This window comes from Macrobrachium nipponense, chromosome 38 (assembly GCF_015104395.2).
Source record: "Macrobrachium nipponense isolate FS-2020 chromosome 38, ASM1510439v2, whole genome shotgun sequence".
NCBI lineage: Eukaryota > Metazoa > Arthropoda > Malacostraca > Decapoda > Palaemonidae > Macrobrachium > Macrobrachium nipponense.
The window spans coordinates 60,777,137-60,783,562 of record NC_061098.1 but is presented as its reverse complement, the minus strand read 5'-3'; the positions used below and the strand labels follow the sequence as shown (position 1 = coordinate 60,783,562).

At 35.3% G+C, this 6,426-nt stretch overlaps 1 protein-coding gene and 1 pseudogene across 4 annotated transcripts in view; one reads left to right on the top strand and one right to left on the bottom strand.

The window, feature by feature from the left end:
* Window positions 1-1,351: 1,351 nt before the first annotated feature.
* LOC135209846 (monocarboxylate transporter 12-like) overlaps window positions 1,352-6,426 on the bottom strand; it is a 16,274-nt pseudogene continuing 11,199 nt past the window's right edge.
* Window positions 3,973-6,426, top strand: part of LOC135209745 (proton myo-inositol cotransporter-like) — a 51,270-nt gene continuing 48,816 nt past the window's right edge. For 2 of the 4 annotated variants that reach the window (XM_064242530.1, XM_064242525.1), the window contains exon 1: window positions 5,775-5,869. The gene's annotated coding sequence lies outside the window, so the exon portion shown is untranslated. Of the gene's footprint in view, window positions 4,398-5,774; window positions 5,870-6,426 lie in introns of those variants that run through there. The other 2 variants (XM_064242531.1, XM_064242527.1) reach the window with 2 other exon arrangements.

The following is a 6,426-nucleotide window of genomic DNA, read 5'->3' as shown; positions in this document are numbered from 1 at the left end:
GGTTGAAAACAATGGTAAGTTTTCTTGAATCAGGGTCAGACATTCTTCACAAAAAAAAATTAGTTCTCCCAAAATTTTAAATGAACAATATATGAACAGAGAAAAGAGAACAAACTGGATTGATTAATTTTTTGCATCCTTATGCCTCAGTATGTTGATCCAGTATAAATTCCTTTCATTGATTGCTACACAGGGGTTAAAATAAGAGAAGAAGTTTTAAAACTAATTTTAAAAACTTGCCTATAGTGTACATAATCAAAATGTGAAGGCATTAAATGTTAAATCTATTCGCCTGTTTTCCACAAATATTTAAATGTGATAAGTCGTAGATTTTAGTTTCTCATCAGAAAAGGTCGTAATTTGACCTCTTGTGACCTTGGGTATTGACCAATCTTATTGCGCTAGTATTCTTTGAACAGATCTTTCTTTAAGCTTTGTTTTGAGAGTTGAACGAGCTCTCGATAGACCATTTCATTGCTGAGTTGTTGCATTCCTGTAGCCAATACACGTAAAAAAAAAAAAGGGAGTTATTCTGATTTCGTCAAATTCAACAAAAACCCTGAATAACACGATAACTGCCGGGTTTCTGGATGTCTGCCCAAGCTAAAAAGGTGTCCCAATGGACTCTCTAACTAAATCAAGCAGGTAATTTTCTGGCCCTTTCATGCATGCAAACGTTACCCCTCGGCTCTAGGAGTAACTACTACTGCCGATCGCCTTAAACGCTAGGAGGATCTGGGATGAGCTCCAATCAATTTTGGTGATTTGTCTGGTCGCCCAGTAGTAAATTCCATATAATATTAAAATATGCACTGATATATATATATATATATATATATATATATATATATATATATATATATATATATATATATATATATATATATATATATATATATATATATATATATATATATACCACGATAGCATGGGTTGTAAATCTCCTTGTAGAAAAATAAGCATTCAGTACTCGATGATAAATGCAAATAGGCCTTATATATATATATATATATATATATATATATATATATATATATATATATATATATAATGATGTTATATCGAGCTACAATGTCCTTTAATATCTAATTTGCTCTACCTCGGAATTAATATATTTTCATATATGCTTAACCGAAGGGGAATTTTTTTCTCGATAATAGACTTGCCTGGATCGGGGCGCGATCCCAGGATCCTTTCAAATCCAGGAACGTCAGTGAAGCTTTTACCTACTACACTACCGCGAGAGTGTAGTAGGTAAAAGCTTCACTGACGTTCCAGGATTTGAAAGGATCCTGGGATCGCGCCCCGATCCAGGCAAGTCTATTATCGAGAAAAAAAAATTCCCCTTCGGTTAAGCATATATGAAAATATATTAATTCCGAGGTAGAGCGAATTAGATATTAAAGGACATTGTAGCTCGATATATGTATATGAATCACGGAAAAGTGATATGACTTATATAATGTGTGTATATAGAATATGACCAGTACGACATTATAACTACAAACGCTTAATCACTTCTTTTTTCTCGTCGTAAACAGAGTCACAATAAGGCATGAAGAGCCAGAGAACGAAGCTGACGATGACGAAACCGGCTGACACCCACATGCTGACGAGGTAGCTGGAGGTCAGGTCTTTCACATAACCTAGAGGAGGAAAGGTCAATAAGATTTCCCTGGAGGAGTATGGAAATGTCAGTGAAGTTTCCCATGGTTACTTTAAAGTTAATTAGCTTCTTCTGCAGAATAGACACTAGGCCTACTGATAATACCAACTCAGTTTTACCTAGTATTATGGTTTGATACCGAAATTCTAACATCAATATTTTGTTAAATAAGGGGAAAAACAATTATTTTTTCGTATAGACCCTTTTTGATAGACAAAATTCGTAACCTTACCCATTATAGGAGCCACTGTGATGTAGCCAACGCCCATGCAGAAGCTTGTTGCACCAAAACACGCTGGCATCTTTGCAGGGCCAAAGACTACTATCATAATGAGGGTGTACATACCAACGGTAGCCCCAATACCACAGCCCCATAGGCCCATGATTACCATTAACCAATGTGTGTCGTTTACAACTGGAATTACTGCAAGGAATGGGGTTAGTGTTGTATTTCGGTTTCTGACTGATTAAGATTTGGAAAAAGTTGGACATTTTAGTCATAAATTTGAACTGTTGTTTATCAGTATATTTATCTAGTGTCCCATGACTTGATTTCTATCAACTGAAAGCGTAAGTCTAAGCGACAATTCAGTACTCACCAAAGTAACTTATGGCCACTGTAGCAAGGCCAATTTTGTAAACTACTTTGACATTAAACCACGAACAGTCAGCTAGGGCATTAGCTGCAATCCGTGTAATGAGATTACAGATTCCGGACACTGAAAAACACAAAGCTGAAAACTCCAGAGAGTGTCCTGCGTCCTTCATGGCGAAAGGTATCATCATCATGAAGTTGAAGTAGGCGTTGATGTATATAGTCGTGGCGACAGCTACTATCAGTGCTTGTGGTAACTTCATAATCCTCATGTTTTCTGCAGTTCCTCTCACTACCTTCCGGAAGGTGTTGAGTAATACAAAAGAGGAGCACTTACTACCATCTCGGTGAGACACCTCTCCAATTTTCATCTGTACCTGAGGATGTTTTGGTAAAGTCACAGTACCTGATGCTGAATCTCCTGTAGAAGATATTGATGCCCATGAGCTTTTCTTACACTGACCGTCACTTGATGCCAGCATGGCCTCTCTTTCAGTGGCATCATTGTCCTCAGATTCACTCCCAGTAGGAGTCCTCTTGGCACTTTCTACAATATCCTTAGCAATTCTCCCTTTCCTTGAAATGCCATTCCACAGGGTGATACAGCAGAGAGAATGCGCAACCATTCAGCAGAATAGACCCAGCCAAAAATGCACCAATTCTGAACCCATAATTGTCCACTAAGTATTGTGACAGCATAGGGCACACCATTTGACCTATGCAGTAGCCGGCCATTATAATGCTGTTAGCTCTTCCACGTTTGTTGATGAAATATTTGGGCACGAAGACCAGAGGGATACAGATTGTAGCTCCTGTTCCCAGTCCTAGAAAACAAAGGAAGCGTGTTTATGGAGAGCATAAGCTAGACTCCATCTTAACTACATAATGTTTCTGTGTTTAAAGCATGAGTTTTTAATATTGGAACCCAGAGAATCAGCCATAATTTGGTTATTATCTGAATAATTCATTGTCATGGTCTTAAAGGACTAGCTGAAGTTATTTGCTATGCAGAATGTGTGAAATGATAATAAATATAAGATGCACACTATTCCCCAATGAAAATGACTAATAAACCTTATCCCAAGTATCTCAGAGATAATGAAAAACTTCAGATAACGTTCTTACCACCTATGATACTGACGAAGAGAAACAAGAGCTCGGCTGAAGTAGCAAAGGCTGACAGAATCAGAGATATGGCGGCTAAAAGGGAACCAACAAATGTAACAGTTCTGGCCCCAAATTCGTCAATCAAGGGCCCAGCCATGAGACCCACTATGTTGAGGACAAAACTCTGCAAGTCGTAGATCCAGGTGGTGACGGTGAACGAAGTGTCTAGGTCAAGCAGAAAATGCAGGAAAATTATGCTAAAGCACATCCCTGCCAAGGGAGACAACATCTGGAATGGAGGATGATGTAATCAGTTTGTGAGACTAGCATAGAAAGTGAATTCTCCCGTGTTTATGTTTTGTTGATTAGTGATTTCAAAGACAGTGACATGTTAGGGCCTGATTATGTAACAGTGCTAAATCAGTGCTTATGGTACCTAGAGCAGACGGTGCGTTCCACACTAAAATCTAAAATCAAACTCTTGAATATCATTTTTATTAAATTAATTTGCATCAAAGAACAAACGACAATATTTATTGCGAGTCTCCTCTCCCGCTCTGTGTGTGTGTGTGTGCGTGTGTGTGTGTGTACGTGTGTGTGTGGGTGTGCGTGTGTGGATAGGTATCACAGGTGATTACATAGATTAAGGTATTTAAATACACAAAAATGGACAACATTTCTCTGTTCACGTTGAAAGGAATTAAACAATAACTACAGATCTTCTATACTACTATCAATTACAAAGGCTGTTTCAATCAACAAGCGAAGGAATTTACTTTTAACTAAAGAAATAGATTAAAAATGAATGACTGTGGTTATGGTAATAATATGACTTTTATCATCTACCTACCAAATGTAGAAACCCTCCGAGTGTGACCATCCAACCCCAGCCTCCATCTGGGGGTAGTATAAGGGTTCCATCCCTTGCCCTCTGTCCCTGATTCGCCAGACACACATTCTGCACTGCTTGGTTCTCGCCGTCGAGTTCTGCTTGTCGTAACGAAGGACATATAACTTCATTGTCTGGAGGTAACTTGGTTAAATCTGCTTCCGTTTGTCCTTCACCAGGATTTGACGCTTCTTTGTCCATACTGTTTATATTTGCTCCATAGAATATCAAAATGTTCAACTGGCACTCAGTGACAGCTGTTTATTTTTTCATTGCCAAAATATTCAGATGTCAGTTAACATCAGCTGTCAGTTAATCTATGAGCACTGTAGTCTCAAAATGCCCTGTTTATCGCTAATTACAATGCTTGTTTGTATAGCTAGTCAGATCTTTGCTTTTTCAAGATGTTCAAATGTCTGTTGACTGTATCTCTAAAAACATTAATTAAATGTCATTTTTATAGATTTACCAAGTCATGTTTTGAAAGTTATTACAGGAAACTTTAGCCTCTAAAACGATCTGGTTAAATATCTATATCTGTCTGTCTATCTATCTATCTATCTATCTCTCTATCTGTCTGTCTATCTATATATCTATCTATTATATATATTTATATGTGTATTTGGACGTGTATTTGTCTGCAAACATTTTGAAATAACCATTCAAGTACAGCAAGAATGAATTAAGATAACATAATTGGCCAATTATGTACTCAGTTCATTGACTTCAATAAAGATTAGCTTATCTTACTATTAGAAATGTCATATTTTTTATATTTTAAAACGATGCAAAGTTTTCTTAATTTCGTTTTTTTAAAAACGTTTTGTGCATTCATAAAAATAGTACTATATTGTTGCAAATAGTCTTTTAGTTGCGATAATTTTACCAATATGGCTTAGGTAGAATGTAACGTTTTTATAGTTAAACATGACTATTTCTTTAATATTTTCTCCTTGTACAAACTTACAACTCACTTAAAAGGACATTTTAATACGCTAGGCCTATTGCCAGTTCAGGAAAATACACAAAATTTAGGCCTATAAGGTTGTTTATAATGCGTAATTTAAGGCGTTTATCTAAAACATTAACTAGAAAGTAATATGGATTTTGCTTATACATACATATTATATATATATTGATATATATATATATATATATATATATATATATATATATATATATATATATATATATATATATATATATATATATATATATATGTGTGTGTGTGTGTGTGTGTGTGTGTATGTATGTATGTATGTACATATATATACACAGACTACATACGTACTACAGAATATATACACATATACAGTTGTCCACATACACGCACACGCACACTCACTAGTTAAATCTAGAAAACTTTTTATCAGAGGTCTTAATCACCTAAAGATTCTAGAAAGACTTTTATTTGTCTTATTAAATTTAATCACTAAGGGAAGAAAGACATTTTACCTTCGTCCTGAGAGTAGCAACAATAACAGACCACCTTCTTCAGTATAAAAACAATTGAGGGACAAATAATTCTTCGGTGTTGCTTGGCCGATCTCATGAGGTGGGTGCCTTGTGGTGTGATCTCGTCAACGCTTAAGGCTTTTGAGTTTGAATTAAGGTATGAGTAATTATTTTACTTTTTTTCAGCATAGTTCATTCATAAAAATAGTATAGATATTAGTGATATTCGTTTATTTAAGCCAAATTAATTTTACATATTGGCCTAGACTCAGTCGTGTTTTCTGCCATCAAAGTGACAACCTAGACCTAACCTATGCGTATATAAGTGTATTTATATATATGTATGTAATAATATAATATAAAATATACAATATATATGTATAAATATATAATATATATATATATATATATATATGCATACATATATATATATATATAATATATATATATATATATATATATATTCACAAGACTTTAACTTATAAACATCTTCGCAAAACTACCGTTAATTTTAGATCAGAATTCCATAATTACGAAGACCAATTCACGTAAAGTTAGGAATATAATGTTTGCAACTTATACGTCAGTGGAAAATGTGGCACGCGTCCCGAATAAGCTGGAGGTCATATCACGCGTTGTTTTTAATCAATGCACGGACACACTCCGGCGGTATTTCTGAATCCTATAGCATTTGTTTTTCATCCTCGACGGAAT